Genomic DNA, 22497 nt, shown 5'->3' on the forward strand with positions numbered 1-22497 from the left:
TGTGAGTGTGAGAGAAAGTTTTGGGAGAAAAGCAACTGCTAGCTAAGAATTAAGTAATGAATCCACATGGAAGCCTCCATCCAATTACCACCATCCTGAATGACCCAAAGGGTGTGCATCCTTTAGACACATGGCTTAGATTTCAAACCAGCCACAGTTAGGAGTTGGGAGACTGCTGTGAATAAAGGAAAGAGAAAAGGGGGCAGTCACATAAATAGCAGTAGGGGGTCAGATAGTTAAAACTCAGCAAACATTTATCCAGTAGGCATTTAAATTAGTATTTGGAACACCAAAGTTTTGAAGCTTCTCGCTCTTAGTTAACAGAAATTTACCTTCACCATGTAATTTCAGGTGCCAAAACAGCTGTTGAAAAAGAACAGAAGCTATTTTTATACCCTGTAGTAGTTTGGGGAAATAAAATTGAGCCAAATATGTTAATGATATTGAAAGGCATTAAACATTTGGTACATAGACAGGACCTAGTAGGTTCATTTCCACATAATTGGTAATGTGCTCTGTACACTTGGGTATCTAGCTAGTTGGTGGAGCTAATTTCCTGGTCTCTATGTCATTCTGTTTCCCTTGGTTGGGCCAGTTAATCCTGTGTGTTAAGTTTAATCTCCTATCTGTAGAACCATTGTGGTACCTAGCATCAAATCCCTATCTACTAGTCTAACCCTGGTTTTATGTGAGTGATATAATAACCAGATTCCATTTTGTCCCTCTCTTGTGACATGCCACCTGCCTTTTCTGGTTCTGGAGACAAGATCCCATGATCTATGACCATGCTAACCTGCCTGGAACCCTAAACTCCCAGAACGTGGAAATCTCCCAGAACTTGCCTTGAGAGTGAGCAACCTAGTAAGCATCTTTCAATGTCTGTATCCGTAGTAGGGCTTGGGAGTGGTTGGAAAGGAAAGAGCAGTGGGCGCCTCTGAAAGGTGCATTTGCATAGCTTGCAGACCTTTGGTTTTGAATTTGTTTCCTTGGAATAATCTTAGAGGGAACCCTTGGTAATGGTGCTGGTGCCTGTGGGGATTCCAAGTCTAATGCTTTGAGGCATTGCTGTCTGCTTACAGAGTTGTGTGATGCCTCTTTCCTGTCCCCTGTCTTGGTACATCTCCTCCTCCTCTGGTTTGCACTGGTATATTGATCCATGAGACTGGGTGCATCTCCATCAAGTAAAATTACTTGATGCAACAATATGAGTCCCTGTGGTACATCAGACACTTATCGCATCTTGTTTCCTTAGCCTCTTCAGCAACTTTATCAGATTTAAAGTATTATTCTCATTTTAAGTAAGAAGAAACTCAGAGTCAAAAGTTTAAAAACCTGGCATAGATTGCATAGCTATTAAGTGGCAGAGTCTAAATGTGTCCTCATGATTGACCCATTCCAAGCCTATGCTTTAACCCTGATGCTGTTCCACTGTCCTTCTACATACCTTCTGTTGACTTTTTTTGTGCACCTGGCTGGCTGTGTCTTATCCATGGATCCATTTTCTCTTTGTTGGATTGAGCTTCTAAGTGTCTGGGGATTTGAGCAGCTCACCTTCTCCAAATGGGCAGGTTTAGTTTCCAGTCATCTGCCGATCTGATATCACCTATCCCACCATCGATAATCACAGCACACCTGGCTGAGTGCTGAGATATAACGTAATCATCTCTATTTCAATACCCAGAGATTCAATACCCGGAAAGGAGCGGGATTCCAAAGTACATTTTGACCTACGCTTTCACTTAAATAGGTCCTTTTGGCCCCTTAAAGATAGTGCATGTCTTTGTCATTTTCCAGTTCTACAATATTCCTGTCACATATGTGGAAGAACCTAGTAAATGACTTTTCTTATTTCCTGTAAATAACTCCTTAAGATTCAAACACGTTAGGCAAACTTTCCCAGTTTCACAAGGGTTTCATCCAAGAGAATCATACTCCTAATCTTAATACCACATGGCTATGCAAGTTATATTATTACTGAAGGTAAAATTTCATAGGACAATAAAAGGCACCCCAAATATTAGGCAGCATTGTATGTTGTCATGAGAATGTGTTTATTGCGTATGGAAAATTCCAACAGTCCATTTGTAACTCATTGTTTGGAACTCAGTATACATATAAATTACGTTATAAATCCTAGAAAAATTCCCAGGATAGCAAATAAAAAACTACTAAATCCATATGTGACTGTGCTAATGGTATAGGAAGAGTTCATTTCATCCAGTTCCATTAGGCAAACCATGAGTTCTAAATTTGAACATTATTTTGAGCAAATGATGCCTAAGTGAAAATTATTATTATATTTTAAACCACTTCGGATATGATACTCTCCTTGGGAGTTTTTATTGCATTTACTAAATTAATGTCCCTCCCACCCAAAAAGCTTATGTTACTTTTAAGAACATTTAAATTACACTGCCATTAGTCATGTCAAGTTTGTATTCCAACATGGTCAGGCCAGGTGACTATTCAAATGATTTGCATTGCATTTCATCTCCCATCTTTGCATCAGGCAGTGCCTTGAGGTAGATCTTTTCCACAAAAATCATCTTGCAGTTACCATGAGCACTACTATGGGGTTGGTACTGTGATCAGTAGCCAAGAAGCCTTATTCATTATTTCTACAGCTGTTAGTTTTATTATTATTTTTTTTAATATCAGCATCTTTTTTGCCTGTGCTGAAATAGTAACTATGTAAAAGATTCAGTAGGACAAAAAAATGCTTCAGAAGAGTTCTTGGGCAGGGGATTTGCTGTGGTCAAACTCAGTAATACTATTGTATAAAGAACACTACTTTGTCAAAATGTCTGAATTTCCTCAATGGAAAAATAACACACACACACACACACACACACAGAGGTTGACTGCATCTGCAGTTATATGAATACAGCCAACTCACCCCTAGTTTTTGAGTGCAGTGAATATATAATGTTAGGTGTATAGATATATACAACAAAATCTTCCAAGTAAACAGGTCAGTGTTAACATTTGTCTGAATATGCAAATTAAATGTTTTAATTTTTCTCTTGAAATACTAGGTATATATAATTGTAGAGTCTTGATTTAATATTTATTTTATTAAACTGTGTATTTTGAATTTTTATTTGAGAAATATTATCTTTAATGTGATTTTTGGATCAAGAAGTTTACCTAATCAAAATGAAGACAGATAACAAACAGAGACAACAGTGACCCTTCTGTGAAGTGTTGATCAAGTCAGATCAGCAACTCTTGATGAGTGAATTTCCCCACCTTAAAAAATGGACTTCACTTGACATATCTTTCACTGCTGGGATGGTAGAAGGATGAAATGATATAGCATATGCAATGCATTTTGAAAATAAAAGCTGAAAAAATAAGTTAAAAATATTTTATAGTTATGTCTATATTTTGTGGGCCTGCTGCAAAATAAAGATCATAATTTTAAGTGCACACGTGGAAAAGTCATAATAAATGATGTCAAAAATTACTCATTGAGTGTGACGTCAGTATCATGGCAGAGTGAGATCTTCCCTTGGACTCTCCCCCCTAAGATGCAATGGAAGGGACATTCGTATACCAACAGAGGACATTCACACAACACAAAAGATGTCTGAGAGAACCACACAGCCAAATGTCTGGAGGAAGAGGTGCTGAACCCCCTAGAGGAAGTTGAAGGAGGTAAGGGGATCTCCTTTCCTTCCCCCAATGGCAGCAACCCAGGGCACAGGACCACCCATGGCTCTGAGAGGTGAGGGGGAGGGGAGGCCCTCTGAGGGAACAACTTCACTCTCCAAGTTCCCTCACAGCCCGTCGGAAAGCCCCACACAGAGGTGACTAAGCTACTGTGGGAATGTCTTCATCACGCCAGCACACCAGGAGAGCAGATAGCAAGGGCAGAGTGAGAATGCCCCTGGGATCAAGCAGGTGAAAGAAAGCACCCCTTCCCCCACCCAGTGCTCCACCTCAGCAGGTCAGCCACAGCACCCGCACATATGATACAGAAGCAACAGCTGGGAGTGAGCGAGCCAGGGTCACAGCGGGCTCAGAATACACAGCTCTTGACCCCCACCCAGTGGCAGCAGGTGGAATCTGTGACCAGATACTATCACTATGCAGAAGCACAAATCCACGCCATATAACAGTATCAAAAAACCATATTAATACTCCAGACCAGAAGGAAAATGACAAGCACCTAGAAATCAATCATGAAGGCAAAGAAATTTATAATCTAAATGACAGAGAATTGAAAATAGCTATAATTTAAAAAACTCAAGGTCCAAGAAAATACAGATAGACAGTTCAATGAGATGAGAAACTTCTTCACAAAGGAGATTGAAACTATAAACAAAAAGCAATCAGAAATGTTGTAGATGAAAAACACAACAGATGAGATAAAAAAAAAAATCTGGATTTCCTGAATAACACACCTAATATTATGTAAGAGAGAATTAGCAGTCTGGAGGACAGAAATATAGAAATATTTCAGATGGAGGAGGACAGAGAACCAAGACTAAAAAGAAATGAAGAAATTCTCCGAGAACTATCTGACTCAATTGGAAAATGCAGCATAAGGATTATAGGTATTCAAGAGGGAGAAAAGAAGGAGAATGGAGCAGAAACCTAGTTCAAAGAAATAATAAAGTGGAGACCTTCCCAAACCTGGGGAAGGAGCTGGAAATACAAGTGAAATAAGCCAATATAACTCCTAATTATATCAATGTAAAAAGACCTTCTCCAAGGCATATAGTAATAAAGCTGGCAAAAGTTGATGACAAAGAAAAATTATTAAGGGCAGCAAGGCAGAAGAAAATAACTTACAAAGGAACCCCTATCAGGCTTTCAGTGGATTTCTCAGCAGAAACCTTACAGACTAGGAGACAGTGGAATGATATATTCAAAATTCTGAAAGACAAAAACTTTCAGCCAAGAATACTCTATCCAGCAAAAGTATCCTTCAGATATGATGGAGAAATTAAAACTTTCCCAGAAAAATAAGAGCTAAGGGAGTTCCTCACCACAAGACCCCCCCCCCCACAACAAGTGCTCAAGAAGGCCCTCATACCTGAAAAAAAGAGAAAGCCTTTACAAAACCTTGAGCAAGGAGATAAACAGGTAGAAAAAATCAGAAAATTGCAGCTCTCTATCAGAACAGGTTAGCAAACACTTAATTATAACATTAAAGATAAAGGGAAGGAAAACATCAGAAGTAAATATAATCTCATCATTTTAACTACAATCTCACAATACAAGATGGAATAAGTTGTGACAATAATAACTTTGAAGGAGGAGAGGAAAGGGATGGAATTGGCTTAGTCTAAGGAAATAAGAGGCTATCAGAAAATGGACTATCTCATCTATGAGATTTTTTAATACAAACCTCATGGTAACCACTAAACAAATAATCAGAACAGAGACACAAATGATAAATAAAGAGAAAACTAAGAAAACCGTCATAGAGAACTACCAAACTGAATTGGTAGTCCAAAATACATGGGACGAGAAACAAGGGAAATGCAGAAAAACTGGAAAATGAGTGATAAAATGGCAGCACTAAGCCCTCATGTCTCAATTATGACTCCAACTATAAACATGTGGAATTCTCCAGTCAAAAGACACAGAGTGGCGAGATGGATTAAAGAACAAGACCCAAAAATACACTGCCTCCAGGAAACACAGCTTTAAAGACAAACACAGGCTCAGAGTGAAGGGATGGAAAAAGATACTCCAAGCTAATGGCAAACAAAAGAAAGCAGGAGTTGCCATACTTAGACAGAGTAGACCTAAGATGAAAAAGGCAATAAGAGGGGCCGGCCCCATGGCAGAGTGGTTAAGTTCACATGCTCTGCTGTGGTGGCCCAGGATTTCACCAGTTCAGATCCTGGGCACAGACATGGCACCACTCATCAAGCCACGCTGAGGTGGCATCCCACATGCTACAACTAGAAGGACCCACATCTAAAAAATATACAGCTATGTACCAGGGGGCTTTGGGGAGAAAAAGGAAAAATAAAATCTTTAAAAAAAAAAAGGCAATGAGAGACAAAGAGGGGCAGTATGTAATGATAAAAGGGAGACTCCACCAAGAGGACATAACACTTATAAATATATATGCACCTAACACAGGAGCACCCAAGTACATAAAGCAAATTTTAACAAACCTAAAAGGAGATATGAACACCACCACAATAATAGTAGGGGACCTTAACACCACACTTACATCAATGGGTAGATCATCCAGACAGAACCTCAACAAGGAAATAGTGGATTTAAGTGAAAACTAGACCAGATGGACTTAATAGATGTATACAGAACACTCCATCCAAAAACAGCAGAATACACATTCTTCTCAAGTGCACATGAAACATTCTCAGGGATAGACCATATGTTGGAAAATAAGACAAGCCTCAATGAATTTAAGAAGATTGAAATCATATCAAGCATCTTTTCTGACCATAATGCTATGAAAGTAAAAATCAACTAAAAGAAAAAAGCTGGGAAAGAGACTAGTATGTGGAGATTAAACAATATGTTATTGAACAATCAATGGATTATTGAAGAAATTAAAGTAAAAATAAAAAAATATTTGGAGACAAATGAAAATGAAAATGCACCATACCAACTCATGTGTGATGCAGGAAAATTGGTCCTAAGAGGGAAATTCATAACAATACAGGCCCACCTTAACAAACAAGAGAAATCTCAAATAGGCAATCATTTTTTTTAATTTAATTTTTATTGAGTTAATGATAGGTTACATTCATGTGAAATTTCAGTTGTACATTATTGTTTGTCAGTCGTGTTGTAGGTGCACCCCTTCACCCTTTGTGCCCACCCCCCACCCCACCTTTCCCCTGGTAGCCACTAATCTGTTCTCTTTGTCTACATTTTTAAATTCCTCATATGAGTGGAGTCATACAGAGATTATCCTTCTCTATCTGGCTTATTTCACTTAACATAATTCCCTCAAGGTCCATCCATGTTGTTGCAAATGGGACGATTTTCTTCTTTTTTTACGGCTGAGTAGTATTCCATTGTATATATATACCACATCTTCTTTATCCATTCATCTGTTGATGGGCACTTACGTTGCTTCCATGTCTTGGCTATTGTAAATAATGCTGCAATGAACATTGGGGTGCACGGGACTTTTGGAATTGCTGACTTCAAGCTCTTTGGATAGATACCCAGTAGTGGGATAGCTGGATTGTATGGTAGTTCTATTTTTAATTTTTTGAGGAATCTCCACACTGTTTTCCATAGTGGCTGCACCAGTTTGCATTCCCACCAGCAGTGTATGAGGGTTCCTTTTTCTCCACAACCTCTCCAACATTTGCTACTGTTAGTTTTAGATGCTTTTGTCATTCTAACGGGTGTAAGGTGATATCTTAGTGTAGTTTTGATTTGCATTTCCCTGATGATCAGCGATAATGAACATCTTTTCATGTACCTATTGACCATCTGTATATCTTCTTTGGAGAAATGTCTGTTCATGTCTCCTGCCCATTTTTTGATTGAGTTGTTTGATTTTTTGTTGCTGAGTTGTGTGAGTTCTTTATATATCATTTATTGAAGAGATTTTCCTTTCTCCATTGTAAGTTCTTAGCACCTTTGTTGAAGATTAGCTGTCCGTAGATGTGTGGTTTTATATCTTGGCTTTCTACTCTGTTCCACTGATCTGTGTGTCTGTTTTTGTACCACTACCAGGCCATTTTGATTACTATAGATTTGTAGTATATTTTTGAAGTCAGGGGTTATGATGCCTCCAACTTTGTTCTGTTTTCTCAGGATTTCTTTGGCTATTCAGGGTCTTTTGTTGCCTCATATGAATTTTAGGATTCTTTGTTCTATTTCCGTGAAGAATGTCATTGGGATTCTGATTGGGATTGCATTGAATCTGGGGATTGCATTGAATCTGTTGATTGCTTTAGGCAGCATGGACATTTTAACTATATTTATTCTTCCAATGCATGTGCGTGGAATCTCTTTCTATTTCCTTATGTCATCACCGATTTCTTCCAATAATGTCTTATACTTTTCATTGTATAGGTCTCTCACATCCTTGTTTAAATTTATTCCTAGATATTTTATTCTTTTTGTTGTGATTGTAAATGGGATTGTATTCTTGAGTTCTCTTTCTATTAGTTCATTATTAGAGTATAGAAATGCAATGGATTTTTGTAGGTTTATTTTGTACCCTGCAACTTTGCTGTAATTTTTCAGTACTTCTAATAGTTTTCCAATGGATTCTTTAGGGTTTTCTATATATAAAATCATGTCACCTGCAAACAGCAAGAATTTCATTTCTTCATTTCCTATTTCAATTTCTTTTATTTCTTTTTCTTGCCTAATTGCTCTGGCCAAAACCTCCAGTACTATGTTGAATAAGAGTGGTGAGAGTGAGCACCCTTGTCTTCTTCCTGCTCTCAGAGGGCTGGCTTTCAGTTTTTGCCCATTGAGTATGATGTTGGCTGTGGGTTTGTCATATATGGCCTTTATCATGTTGAGGTACTTTCCTTCTATACCCATTTTATTGAGAGTTTTATCATAAGTGGCTGTTGGGTCTTGTCAAATGCTTTCTCTGTGTCTATTGAGATGATCATGTGGTTTTTATTCCTCATTTTGTTAATGTGGTGTCCTTGGTATAAATCCCACTTGATCATGGTGTATGATCTTTTTAATGTAGTGCTGTATTCAGTTTGCCAATATTTTGTTCAGGACTTTTGCATCTATGTTCATCAGATATATTGGCCTGTAATTTTCCTTCTTTGTGTTGTTCTTGTCTGCCTTTTGGATCAGGGTGTTGTCGGCCTCGTAGAATGAGTTAGAAACTGTTCCGTCTTTTCAATTTTTTGGAATAGTTTGAGAAGGATAGGTATTAAATCTTCTTTGAATGTTTGGTAGAATTCTCCAGAGAAGCCATCTGGTCCTGGACTTTTATTTTTTGGGAGGTTTTTGATTACTATTTCAAACTCTTTGCTTGTGATCGGTCTATTCATATTCTCTATTTCTTCTTGATTCAGTTTTGGGAGATTGTATGAGTCTAAGAATTTATCCATTTCTCCTAGATTGTCCAATTTGTTGGCATATAGTTTTTCATTGTATTCTCTTATAATCCTTTGTATTCTGTGGTATCTGTTGTAATTTCTCCTCTTGCATTTCTAATTTTATTTATTTGAGCCTTCTCTCATTTGTTCTTAGTGAGTCTGGCTAAAGCTTGTCAATTTTGTTTATCTTCTCAAAGAATGAGCTCTTCGTTTCATTCATCCTTTCTACCATTTTTGTTTGTTTGTTTCAATTTCATTTATTTCTGCTTTAATTTTTATTATTTCCCTCCTTATGCTGACTTGGGCTTTGTTTGTTTGTCTTTTTCTAATTCTGTTAGGTGTAGTTTAAGATTGCTTATTTGAGGAGTGACGTCAGTGACATGATGGAGTGAGCTCACCTGGGACTTTCTCCCCTCCAAATTACAACCAAAAGGAGTAACTGCCTTCCAACCAAAAAAAAAATCCTAATAACAGAAATCGTCAGAGACCCACAGCAGCCAAATGACAGAGGATGGAGAGGCTGGAGCCGTCCTTGGAGGAGCTGGAACATGGTAAGAGAGAACTTCGCTCCCTCCCCTAGAGACTGGGATCACTGCTGTGGGTGAGGGAAGGCACAGGGGAGGGGCCGTGCACCCATGGGATCATCCAGGACTCCCACAGACCCGTGCAGCACAAATCCTCTAACGGGGGAAAGCTTTCGTGTGGGGGGACCCCATCAAGCTAGGGCCCCAGTAAACCAGAGAGCGAGAGCTGATCGGAATCCAGGTCTGCACGCGAGAGAAAGTGCCCCTTCTCCCCCAACCCATGCTGTGTGCCGCCATCATAGCTGAAAGAAGAGGGCTCAGAACACACTGCTCTTGACTCCCATCTAGTAGCGACAGGCTGTAACTGCAACTGAATAATAGCATTATGCACCAAAACCACTCCTCTACCATCCAGCAATTTATAAAAGCTCCAGACCAAAAGGAAAACAATGAAAACACAGAATTATGTCCTGAAGACTTGGAAGTAGGTAAACTAAGTGACAATGAATTCAGAGTAGCTATCATCAAAAAACTCAATGAGGTAAAGGGAAATATAGAGAAACAAGTCAATGAGTTCTGGAGTTACGTCACAAAAGAGATTGAAACTATAAAGAAGAATCAATCAGAAATACTATTAAAATTCTAAAGAAATACTAAATTTGCCTTGCAAAAAATGCTATCATATCTTTATCCTCCAAGATTGCTTGTTACAGAAAAGAAAATACTCTGAAAGTTTAACTGTTCATTGACACCAAATTATTCTTTGAATTTCTCTTCAACTTGACTTCAACGGAGATGTTGAAAGAAAATTAACTTACATTTTTTTGTATGCTTTCACCATGCAAAATATAGGCATAATCCAAATGAGAAAAATAAGCATATATTTGCATTGTATCGAGTTAATTTTCACACGCTATACTATACGTTAAAACACTTAGGAAAGCGTGTATAATTTCCTTTTAAAGTCTGATGCTTTAAGCTTTGAAGTGACAATGTTTCAACATCTAAACAACTACAGGAGTATCAAAATCATTTTTCACTTTCTTACATTCACATTATCATATTGGGTCCTTCATATATTCCAGGGGTCAGCAAATGGCAGTCGTTTGCCAAATTCAGTCCACTGCTCATTTTTTTAAATAAAGTTTTATTGGAACACCTCCAAGCTCAGTCATTTACATATTGTCTATACCTGCTTTTTGCAGCAATGGCAGAGTTGAATAGCTGCCCATGTGGCCTGCAAAGACAAACATATTTACTATATCACCATTTGCTGAAAATGTTTGCAGATGCCTGGTATGTATCGATTTATATCATTTTTCTAGGAACTTTAACACACACAGGAAATGTATAAGAGAAGTACAGCTGATTTATTAAGGTGAAGACTTTACTAATGGTGGTACTGTAACTTTGTTTTGAGTTCTGCTAAAGAAAGTTCAAAAAGTATATTCATGGTTGGCTGTGAGAAAACTAAACTTAAACCATTTTTACACAATATGTATCAGTGTCCCTTTCACAATGATTTGATTTTAGATGCTAACAGTGCTCTAGTGTATAATGCTAAAGCTGTTTTTAAAAAATCATTTCACTGCAATTAAAATTTTATTATACTTAGTATGAAGATGTGCCAGCCAAAAAACTATTGTATTAAAAATAGAGTTTTAAAGATACAATGGATCTGAGACACAACCTGATCCTTTTTTTCAAGAGAGGAAAACATGCTAGAGAAATTAAATTTTTTTCTCACAATCATACTGTGATTAAATAACAGAACTGAATTTAAATCTTGTGTCAACTACTATTTCCATTTCTTTGCCTCTGAACCCACCTGAACATATTCCTGGAAAAAATATGAAAATAGTTCACTATTGTTCCAACTGTCACTGAAACCAGTTTGAGGGTCTACGGACAAGTTTTTGGTATCTGGCTGATTTTCAGCCATGTTGTTTCTTATTATCTTTTTGTCTTCGTTTTGATGATAGTCTAAAGATTAATGAAGTATGTCCTGCATCCTCAAGATGGGTAATTTTATGTAAGACTCATTATGAAGTCTCAATACCTTTGTCTGTGTTTACAGTTGCCTTGACACCAAGTAGTACCCTTTGCTTATGTCAAGTAATGAGAAAAGAAGAGAGATGGGCTAGGTATATAAATGATGTGTTTATCCCAGTGAATACCAAATGACCTCAACATAGGTTGTGTGGGTGAACTTTGTTCTTCCAAAAAGAGAGAAGCATGCACGTGTGGTGAGTATGGGGGCATTGCAGTTGAGTGTGTCACTCTGCAGTTGGGTATGCCAAATGCAACATACTTGCACATGGCTGCCTGTTCCACCGTTATGTTCTAAGCAACCAATTAGTTTCAGCAATGCAGCAGCTTCTATCACATTAAATTAACAGTAATTTGGATTTTATTGGTTTTGTTGCTTTTGATTTGTAAATTTGGTTTGTTTTATTGTTGTATAATGCTAAAGATGAAGGAGTTTATAATCAGTTTATGTTTGCATATTTTTACATAACATAAAGATGATGTTGATGATATCTTGATGAAGATGATAAATTAAGTCAATGCTGGAAATCAAGGAGAACTTTATTTTTTTTTCATCGTTATTATTTTGTTAAGACTATTTTTTTAGAGCAGTTTTAGGTTCACAGAAAAATTGAGGAGAAGGTACAGAGATTTCCCATATACCCACTGCCTCCACACATACACAGCATCCCCCAATATCAACATCCCTACCAGAGTGAGACATGTTACAATTGATGAACCTACATTGGCATGCCAGAATCACCCAAAGTCAATAGTTTACATTACAGTTCACTCTTGGTGTTGTACATTCTGTGGATTTGAGCAATGTATAATGACATGTTTCTATTATTGTAGAATCATACAAAGTAGTTTCCCTGCCTTAAAATTCCTCTGTGCTTCTCCTATTCCTCCCTCTCCTCCTCCACAATCCCCTGGCAACTACTGGTATTTTTACTGTCTCTATAGTTTTGCCTTTTACAGAATGCTATAGTTGGAATCATACAGTACGTAGCCTTTTCACATTGGCTTCTTGCACTTAGTAATATCCACTTAAGCCTCCTCTGTGTCTTTTCATGGCTTGATGGCTCATTTCTTTTTAGTGCTGAGTAATAGTCCATCGTCTCCTGTACCACAGTTTATTTATCCCTTCACCCACTGAAGACATCTTGGTCATTGTTTTGTTTTGTTTTGCTTTTACTTAGAAAAAATTTTTAACTGAGGTAACATATACCTAGCATAAAATTTGCCATTTTAACCATTTCTAAATGTACTTTCAGTGGCATTAAGTACATTTACATTGTGTGCAACCATCACCTCATCCACCTCCAGAACTTTTTCATCTTGCAAAACTGCAACTCTGTCCCCATTAAACAACAACTCCCCACTCTCTCGTCCCTTGAGCCTCCGGTAACCACCATTCCTCTTTCTGTCTCTGCAAATTTGACCACCCCAGGTATCTCATGTGAGTACAGTCAGACAATATTCAGCCTTTGGTGACTGGCTTATTTCATTTAGCTTCACCTTCCTTTTGGAGGCCGTCTATGCAGTATGCAAGTGTGGGAATGTCTACAGTAGCCTGGAAAGAATTTTCACCTGGCTCTTCTTCCTTGCCTTTTGTCAGACACTCACAGAAAGTTGTGACTGCCTGAGACAGAGGCTTGCTCTTGTGACAGGCGCATGTATTTTATTTGCCCAGTGATTTGTGGGGAGACAGTAGTCAAGGCGTCCCTCCCTTGCTGTTTAATTTAGCATGAGAGGTGTGGCTGCTGAAACTTAGCCACCAGTCAGGGTGGGCTATCAAAAGGTCAGATTTCACATCCATGGGGTAAATTGCCACATGCCTTTGTTGTATCAGCCTTCAGCTGGGCTTGGCAATTGACTATCAGTAGCAGGCAAACTGTCTACTCCAGCTGCCGAAGATGGGTGGGCTCCCTTGTGCTGAGCCTGGGCTTGTTAGAGAAGCCTAATGTGATGTACTGCCAAGGGATGTAGTGCTGACAGAGAGCAGTGAATTCTTCCAGCGGACATCCCTTCCAGGATATTCTGGACACTCATGTCCGCTGACCCTTTATCACAAATGATAATAATGACGGCCATGCTGGCAATGATGATTTCCATTTTCTAGAAGAAAGGATACAATTGGATTTGTCTCCCCCACCGTAGATGCATGCTTTTCTCTGTAGACTACTAGAGTTCACTCAAAGAGCATGTGGTGAGGTCATTCACCAGGATAAACACATCATTCAAGTAACTGGCCCATCCCTCTTCTTTTCTCATCACCTTGAAACAATGCCAAGGTGATTGTACACACTGACAAGGGCCAGGTACTGAATCCTCATGATGGGTCTTGCTTAAGCTGTGTTTACTTCAATAAACCTTAATTAAGATGAAAGAAGAAAAGTCACCTTCATTATGATTTTTTTCCCTGCTATAAGCTGATTTCTTTCTGAATACTATGAAAGTCAACGTTTATTCCCCAATGATTCACATAGAAAATTTTGGAATTATTTCTGACCTTTTTTCTCTTTAAGCTCTCTTAGCCAGTTATTCACCAAGTCCCAAAGAGTCTTCCTGCTCAGTTTATCTTGTTTTGATCACTCTGTTCCTTTTCATTACCCATATCCTAATCTTTTTGTTGGGCTTTGGCAAGAGCATCCTAGTCCATATCCTATTCCATCCCAAACCCCCACCAGTGAGCTACTAATGGGTTGGTTGTACTAGGTATACTCTGCTCAAAACTTCCAGTGGTCCCATATTGTAACAGATAATATTTAAATTCCTTAGCCTTCAAGACTCTATAAAATGGAGCCACAATGAGAATTTCTGTTACCTACCACAAGAATCCACCTATGTGATTTTTATACTTCAGCTTTCCCATATCCAAAGCTATCACCTCAGGAAAATTCATTGCCTCCTGATTCTTTAGTGTTATCTCAACGCTCTGCCTCAAGCCCCTTCCTTCCTTTTCAGTCTCATCTCATGCCAACTTCTCTCTTGTTCTCCACCCACCAACACCACGCTCTTCTTTTGTATCTAAACAAACATAGTCTTTCACTTCTTAACACTCTTTGCAGGTAGCATTTCTGCCACCTGAAAAGGCTTCCCACAACCCCTGCAGATGGCTATATGAATACTGTCCCCTTATCCTTCAGTTCATGTATGAATTGTCCTTTCTTTGGAGAACTTGTGGGCTCTATTTAAATTAACTCATTTTGTTTCTCCTCACGGCATTGCCATTTGTAACTCCTTGGCCTTTCCTGGGACATAATTATTTTGTCTGCTAATATTTTTTTTCTTTTTCCCTCTAGAAGGCAAGCTCTCTGTATGTCCAACTCCCAACACAGTTCCTAGCACATGATTGGTAATTGATAAATAGATGGAAGTGAATTAAGGAATAAATGGATGTCTTTCCTTTCTCCATTTTCCCTATGTGGAAAACCAACAGTCCTCCCATATTATAAAAACTCTTTTTATCCCTCAAAGTTGCTCCTTTTCTGTGTAGCCTTCAGAGTCACTTCAGATTCACAAGATGCTTCCTCTGTCAAACATGCTCTGGCTTGCCTGGCAGGAACTGACAAGTGCCATGACTAGTACACTTCTGATTTTATAAATATATTTGGAGGGCCTGGCACAAGGAATCTTTTCAATACAGTTGTTATTGTTCCAATTGCCTGGCCCAAGAACTTCAATGCAATAAGTATTTAATAAAGATAGTCAAATTGATTAGTTGACTAAAAGTGTTGAGATCCAACTTAGAAAGAAGACAAAACTTCTCTTCCTCAGCTAAAATTTTTGAGGCAGTTGAAGCAAATGTTTATAGAAAGCTCAAGGCTTCATCTTCTTAACTGGCTGTCTCTTAAAATGGGATAGAATCACAGGAACAGAGTGAATTTACTGTTTCTTGAGAGAGATCCATATTTTACTCAGGTTGCAGAAGTCTTATCTCAGTGATACTTTTGAAGTGATGGCAAGAATGGCTGGAGCCATCTGGGGCTCTTTTCACTGATAGTAATGGATAGAGGAGAAAAGAACCAGGGAGAAATTAATAAGATATCTTTGCAAAGGCCAAATTTTCTAGTTTCTGGACTGTTAGCTCTTTTACGATCTTTCCTCACTATTACTATACTGGGGTAAACGCTAAGTAGCTATGACAAAGAGATAGCGTATCACAGTGAATCAAAAAGATAGACATGTGTTTCTCTCTCATGGGTCCGGAGTCTGAAGGCAGATTTGGCTCTAAGTTTCATCCAAGACCCCCAGTAAAGCAGGAGACTCTCAGCTTCATCACATGGCTCCCAGTGCTATTCTGGGTATCACAAATTTTAGCCAGTAAGAAAGAAAAGGGAGAGAGTCCAGCGCAAGCACCCATATGGGCCCAGAAGTTTCATGCAATAATTCTGTTCACATCCCAATTCTGAGAACTCGGTACAGAGAACACCTGGACCTAGACACTAGGAATAAAGTGTACAGTGACCTTAACCATAGAACAAAAGAAGGAAAAAATTAGGGAAACATCCAGAAGTCAGCCAAAGTCCAGTCTTCTATGCACCTAAATATATGCTTATTGCTTACTTTCCATAGAAACACCTGGACTCCATTCTCAGGGGAGACAACCCAAAGTCTCATACAGAGAGAGCATCCAGCTCAAAATACAGAGTCTTGAGGGAAGTATAGTTCTTTTCTTCAGATCCATACGAGGCTCCTCATCACACACTTTTTAATTTAAAAATTCAAAGTCAAGTTCCCTGCCCTCTTACATATAAAATGTCAGTGTGGTAGTAACAGGGTACATATGGATGGATATCTTCCATTCTGCAAAGGGAAGAATAAGAAGCAGATATAAGTAACAGATACATAGCAGTCACGAAATCTTACTCGATAGCCATGCTTCTGGCAGTGGCTTGGCTGCGTTGCTCTCTGGGGGGCATATCCCTGTTCATTATTCTCCTTGGCTGTGTATAAAATGGATGTTGGGCATTACACCTTACTTGGGTTACTGTAGATCCTTAAAAACTTTTCTTTCTGATATTCAGATGAGAGTTTTTGTAGGTATATTTTTGTAGGACAGGCTTGTAGTTTCATTAAAAATACAAATTCCTCAAAAACTTAGTACACTTCCAATTTATTTACTACCCAGTAGGTTCATGTGTCATTCCCCAAATTGTTTTCTGGAAAAAGATCTCAAGTCTGCCTCACACTTAGTTTAATCAAGATTTTCTCATCTTAATTCTGTTTACCTTGAGGTCATCTAATATATTAGGTGACATTGTGAATCAGATCATTGCCTCGGGCTTAGTCTCTTTATTTGCCTGAGATGGCTTAATATGGCCTTTGAGAAAGGCTTTGAACACCATTTGTAACTCCTGTTGGTGGAGGACAGAAACAGTTTTCTTTTTCTTAATGACCTCAATTTCTGACCTCCCTATTTTCTTACATCTCTGCTTGCAAATTGGCCAATTATTGCCTAAGTTAATCTCCTTTTTTGTAATGCCTTAGTAAAAGCAGTTAGGGACAGTGAACACAAGAACCTTCGGGCTTTTTCCATTCACATCCTGCAAAAATTACCGACTCCATCTTTCAATTTCTCATGTGACAAATTTACCAAATATTTTCAAGGTTTGCCCAGGGTCATCAACTTTCTATCCTAAAATATGAATTTCCTTGCTGCCTACTATCAAAATAATAAGCCAATGCCACTTTTGTTGTTGTTGCCTAGCACCGTACTTGTTGTATCAATTTCCATATGTGATAGTTTTACTAAATTCTAATAGAGTACCTTGCTATATGCCTAATAAATACTATGAAATCTAAGTATTTTAAAGAAAGTTATTGTATAATACTGGACTAGTTCTTGGAAAAAGTTGGGAAAATCTTGCTGATCCCATCAAATGCTGTTGACCTTTACAGCAAGTAGCTGGATTGTTTATCTTTGAAATATCCTGCCAGGGAAGCTGAAAGTTTGTTGAAACAAGCCAGTACTTTTAGCCAAAGAATCAGAGGCCATTAGTAGAGCAGAGATGGGATGGAAGGTATAAGAGTTAGTTGAAAATCGTCAGCAATAGTGCTACCCAAATTGTAGAAGTTGTAAAATGATGGCCAGAGTGTACAGGTCTTGCTCTGAGGAATGGTTTAGTTGATGTATAAAGGCGTAGGCACAATTTATTTGGTATTGGGGAGCATATCCATAAAATTTCCATGTGGAAATAGCCTGTTACCACTGAACTGTACTCAGATTCTTGGATTACTTTGGGGAAAATGGAGAATTCCTCTACAAATGAGTGCCCTGCATGAGTTTCAGATTTGTTACATCTTTCCTATTGAGGTGCTGCAGAAGATTTTTTACTTCTGGTTATTGAAATAGAAAGTAATCACAAACATGATTTCCAATGTGAATTTCAAATAATTTTAAAGATGAGTCATAAAAGAAATTTATCATCATCATATTACTTTGTGGTAACTGGCATTATCCAAAAACAGACAAATATTTTCTAAATGAAAAATGCATCTCTTCAGTTTTCCAAAGGGAATAATTTATTTATACTATAAGAAAGAGTCTTGCTTTTCTTCTTTTTAAATTCTAATATTGGGCTGATTTTTTTCTCTTTTCTATGTCTAAAGTTCTTAAGAATTGACCATAATATTTATTTCAAAGGTCATTATGGCAACTGTCCAGCCAGAATGGCTATTATTCTTTCTTATATGTTCCAAATTGACTCTGTGATGTGAATTTATGGGTTATTTAGTTTGTTTTGGACACAATTTTATAATAATGGGAGCATAAGCCTATTTTTAACTGTGCTTTTTGATTTTGGAAATTTTCCATCCTATCTTGACATTTTGAGATGGATTTTAATAACTTACATGTGTAAACAGTAAAAAATATAATCCATTTGTGACTACCTAGAATACTTTCAGGCACAAAGGAGGTGTTGATGGGAGAATGAAGTTTCCTTTCTATTTTCTTTGCATTTTCACAAGGAATAATTAGCACAAAACTCCTGGTCTCTCTGCCCCTCACTCCCTCGTCCTCATATGCCTATGTGACTTTGGGACGAGGAGTTCGCGGTACATAACTCTGCTTCTTCCCTCCTTCACTTGCCTTCTGGGAGGCAGCCCGCTCAGTGAGAGCATGTGTCCCGGTCTGGTCCTCTGTGACCTCAATCCCCATACGTTATGGGAGGGGGATCTGGGATCCTTTAGCACTGTCCTTCATTGAGAGGGGAAATGAAATCTGGGATTCGGCTTTAGCCCATTGTTGATAAACATCAAACACATGTCTTCTAATCTAGCTTTGACCAATGATAAAGGTGATATTTAGCCATCTACCTGCCTTACTACTTTGCAAAAAAAAAAAAAAAAGTGAAATGAGCTGAGAAAGCTCTAATACTAAACTCTGGTTCTTTATTGGGGAACCCTGAGAAATAGAAATGATGTGGGGAACTCATCAACAGAAGATATTGAAGCTTCAAGTAGGAGTTGGGCTCAAGGCTTCTGGCTTTAGGATTACCAAATGGGTTTCTAGAATTGAAATTTTCCCTTTGGTCTGTCACTCTCGTTTTGGCCATATTGACAAGAGAGAAGAAAATGTTTTCGTAATGATAGGTTATCTTAGGCAAAAGTCAGCCTCCAGGAGGACACCAGCTAAGCACACTTGTGTGGGACTCAGCGAAGATGTGGGCCTTAGGGTGCAGGTAGAGGTGGCTTGACCTTGAATCACACAGGCCCTGGATGTACAAAGACCTTCACAGCTACTGGGCAGCTTGAAGACTTCTAAGACATCATATATGAGGAAAGGTCTTGATTCAAGGAAAATATATTGTTTTAATTTTCGTATTCAGCATTTTCAGATATCAGGGGGCAGGCATTGGCAATCATTTGCCTTTTTAAAAAAATATATGGTGTTTTATAGCCAGGGTTTCATGGTTTCATGCCAGGACTTTAAATTGTACCTAAGTTCCGTGCATGTGGGGGAGCATAAGTATGTGAAGTTTGAGCTTTAAAAACTGTTAATATCAAGCTGATATTGGCCAGAAGGAAAAGAAATGAGGGGAGCAAATTCTATTGCATTTAAAGTTATTCTTAACTGCAGTCCCCTGAGGAAGGTGTGGAGGGCTGATCTCTTGGATTCATGTCTTCAGGCTATTAAGAGTCTCCTAGCAAGATGTGGGCTAAGTTGGCTTTGGACCTGAATATTATTGAAGCTCATAAAATGGCCTAGGTGTCAGAACCCAGTGGGATATGATTTAAATTTCTAGGATTGTGTCAAATTTAGGAAAATGTCTAGCAAGTGTCTTTTGTGTATGTGCTGTAAGATTGAAAGACATTTCCACAGATGAACTTCTGTCCATTTAAAACCTGTTCCTCCTGCACTTTAGACGTACCTGCAGTGCAGGGACCCATAGAATATTTTCCTGTAGAGACAGGGCTGCTGATCTGGCACCTTTGTGTCATGTCCCCAAGAGAATCAGCACAGTAGGTGGCGAGAGATTTCCTGGAAGCCATTCCTATACAAAGATGTTACAGTAGGGAGAATAATGGCCTCCAAAGATGTCCCTGTCCTAATGCCCAGAGCCTGTGAGTATGTTATCCAAATGGCAAAAGGGACTTTGCAGATGTGATTAAGTTAAGGACCTTGAGATGGGGAGATGATCCTGGATTATCCATGTGGGCCCAGTGTCATCACAAGGGTACTTATAAGAGGGACATGGAGGGTCAGAGTCAGAGCAGGAGATGTGAGGATGGAAGTGGTATTGGAATGATGTGGGGTCACTAGACGAGGAATGTGGGCAGCTTCTAGAAGCTGGAAAAGGCAAGGAGATGGATTCTTCCCTAGAGCCTCCAGAAGGGATGCAGCCCTGCCAAACCATTTTGGACTTCTGACATCCAGAACTGTCAGATAATAAATTTGTGCTGCTTTATGTCACCATTTGTGATAATTTGTTACAGCAGTAATAGGAAACTAATAGTATTGGCTAGCAGTAACTTAACTATAGAAAAATTGCTGATATCATAAAAAATTCCACTAAGCTGAAACTAAATGTTACCCCAACTCATCCATCTCTTAACATGATCCCAAAATGCACTTGGAGAATCCAACCCTATCTGATATCAAGGATAGTATGGGAGAGAAGTTGGGAGTAAAGACACATAGAGATCATAGCTAATTGCAGGAAAAGTATCTTACTTTTGCAAATGTTGCAATAACAAATGGCCGTGTAAACTGAACCAAATTATTAGAGCCTGGGGCCAGGCTTAGGGTAAGCCACTCAAGTCCAAGGTCCAATCCTGTCCTCATTTAAAATTTTTATATTTTGTTCATTGTGGGATTTTTTTGCATTAATTTAGTTTTTTAAAAAAATAATGCATTAAAATATTATTTATCCTGATTATTTACTTTTTTGGCACTCCCTTAAATTTTACGCACAGAGTACCTCATTCCCTCCACTAAGGAAGTGACGGCAGAACCTCAGATTTATCAGCCTCACAGTAAATCCAGCTCTGCACCAGTGAATGATGTGGGAATAAAGAGAAGCACCTCCATCCTAGATAGATTTTTAGGCCTAAGCATTTCTGTAGCAAGAGGCAATGACAGCAGCTACTGGGACAAAAGATTCAACAGGTTGACTCCCCTGAAGGCAGCTTTGGTTCCAGGAGCATGGGGCTCCGAAGAATTGGAAAGGCGGCGAAATGTTGGCGGGGAAGAGGGTCATGACTGGCTTGGCACTTCCATTAATTTGAAAATTGTACAAGATGGATGTCTGAAATGCTGCACCCTGAGAGAAAGAGCACACCATCAGAGTTTGAGTATGATGACAAGATTCTTGTGTATGTCACTCAGGATACTAAAGACAAGGGAGTGATACTATTTCTTTCACGTGTGGACTCGTCCATCTCATTCAGTGTACCATACACGGCACACATTGTGGCAGACCCTTCGTGCCCCAGTTAAACTCATGTTGGGTATCACTCCCGGTGAAATTTGGGTGCATTGATAGTAGGCTATGTACATCCCAGTGAGACTGAAACCAGACCGATGGTCTACATCTCTCGCCTTCTGTCTGACACCTCAGTGTCTCTGCCCTCGTAGTAGCAGTCATATCCACACCTGATGAACCACCCACCACAGGTTCTCTGCGACACAGAGAAGAGGAGTGATATGCGTACTTGGTGGGTTGGGATAAAGAAGTGGGTCTGGGTAGTGTTCTCCCTTCTTCCATTCCCGTCTGTTATTAGAGGCAGCAACCCCCCAGAGAGCACATATTCTGGCATGCCCTCCCCACCATGGTTCCACAGGGCCACACCCCTCCTCGGGAGGCTGGAGGTGGAGGTCTGGTTTGGGAGGTTGACTAGGAGGAAACCCATTTTTCTGCCTTTCAATCTAACTTTTATCAGGCACAAATTGTATATTTTTATTCCCTTTTGCTTGACTTCTCTATCCATCTCTCAATTGTTTCCAAATTCAGGTAAGAAAAAGCTGATGTCAATTTGTAGGTCCTGTCAATCCCCAACAGTGGATGATCAATAAATCTTTGCTGAATAAATAAACAGTCTCATTTTTATGATTGGCCTCAATTTCATGTGTTTGGGTAGTTTCAAGAAAGTATGAATCATTTAGCTAAGTTTACCACGGGGAGAGAAATACTGTATATACATTACTAATCTTGAGTATATCTTATATCCAAATTTGATTAACTATATTTTTTGATGAATACAGTAAAACCACTTATACATCTTATTCCTTTCTTTAAGAAATATAATTGTTTTTCTGCATCCTGTTATAGTTTGTGTGTGTGTATGTGTGTGCTGGTAGGGGGCAGAAGCCAGACTGTGTAATGAAGATCTTTTAGCATGCACTTTATTTGGTTCGATTTGAGTTTGATCTGTTTTAAGTTCAGGGTGAAAAATAAAATCCAAGTTTGACA

General features: G+C 38.7%; 1 long non-coding RNA gene across 1 annotated transcript; it reads left to right on the plus strand.

Moving 5' to 3' along the window:
* The first annotated feature begins 745 nt into the window (after positions 1–745).
* LOC139081113 (uncharacterized) lies at positions 746–22120 on the plus strand. The gene is made up of 4 exons (XR_011536101.1): positions 746–861; positions 9362–9574; positions 10753–10843; positions 21002–22120. It is a non-coding gene; the product is annotated as an uncharacterized lncRNA (long non-coding RNA).
* The last annotated feature ends 377 nt before the right edge of the window (positions 22121–22497 follow it).

The sequence above is a fragment of the Equus przewalskii genome, chromosome X (assembly GCF_037783145.1).
Source record: "Equus przewalskii isolate Varuska chromosome X, EquPr2, whole genome shotgun sequence".
Lineage (NCBI taxonomy): Eukaryota > Metazoa > Chordata > Mammalia > Perissodactyla > Equidae > Equus > Equus przewalskii.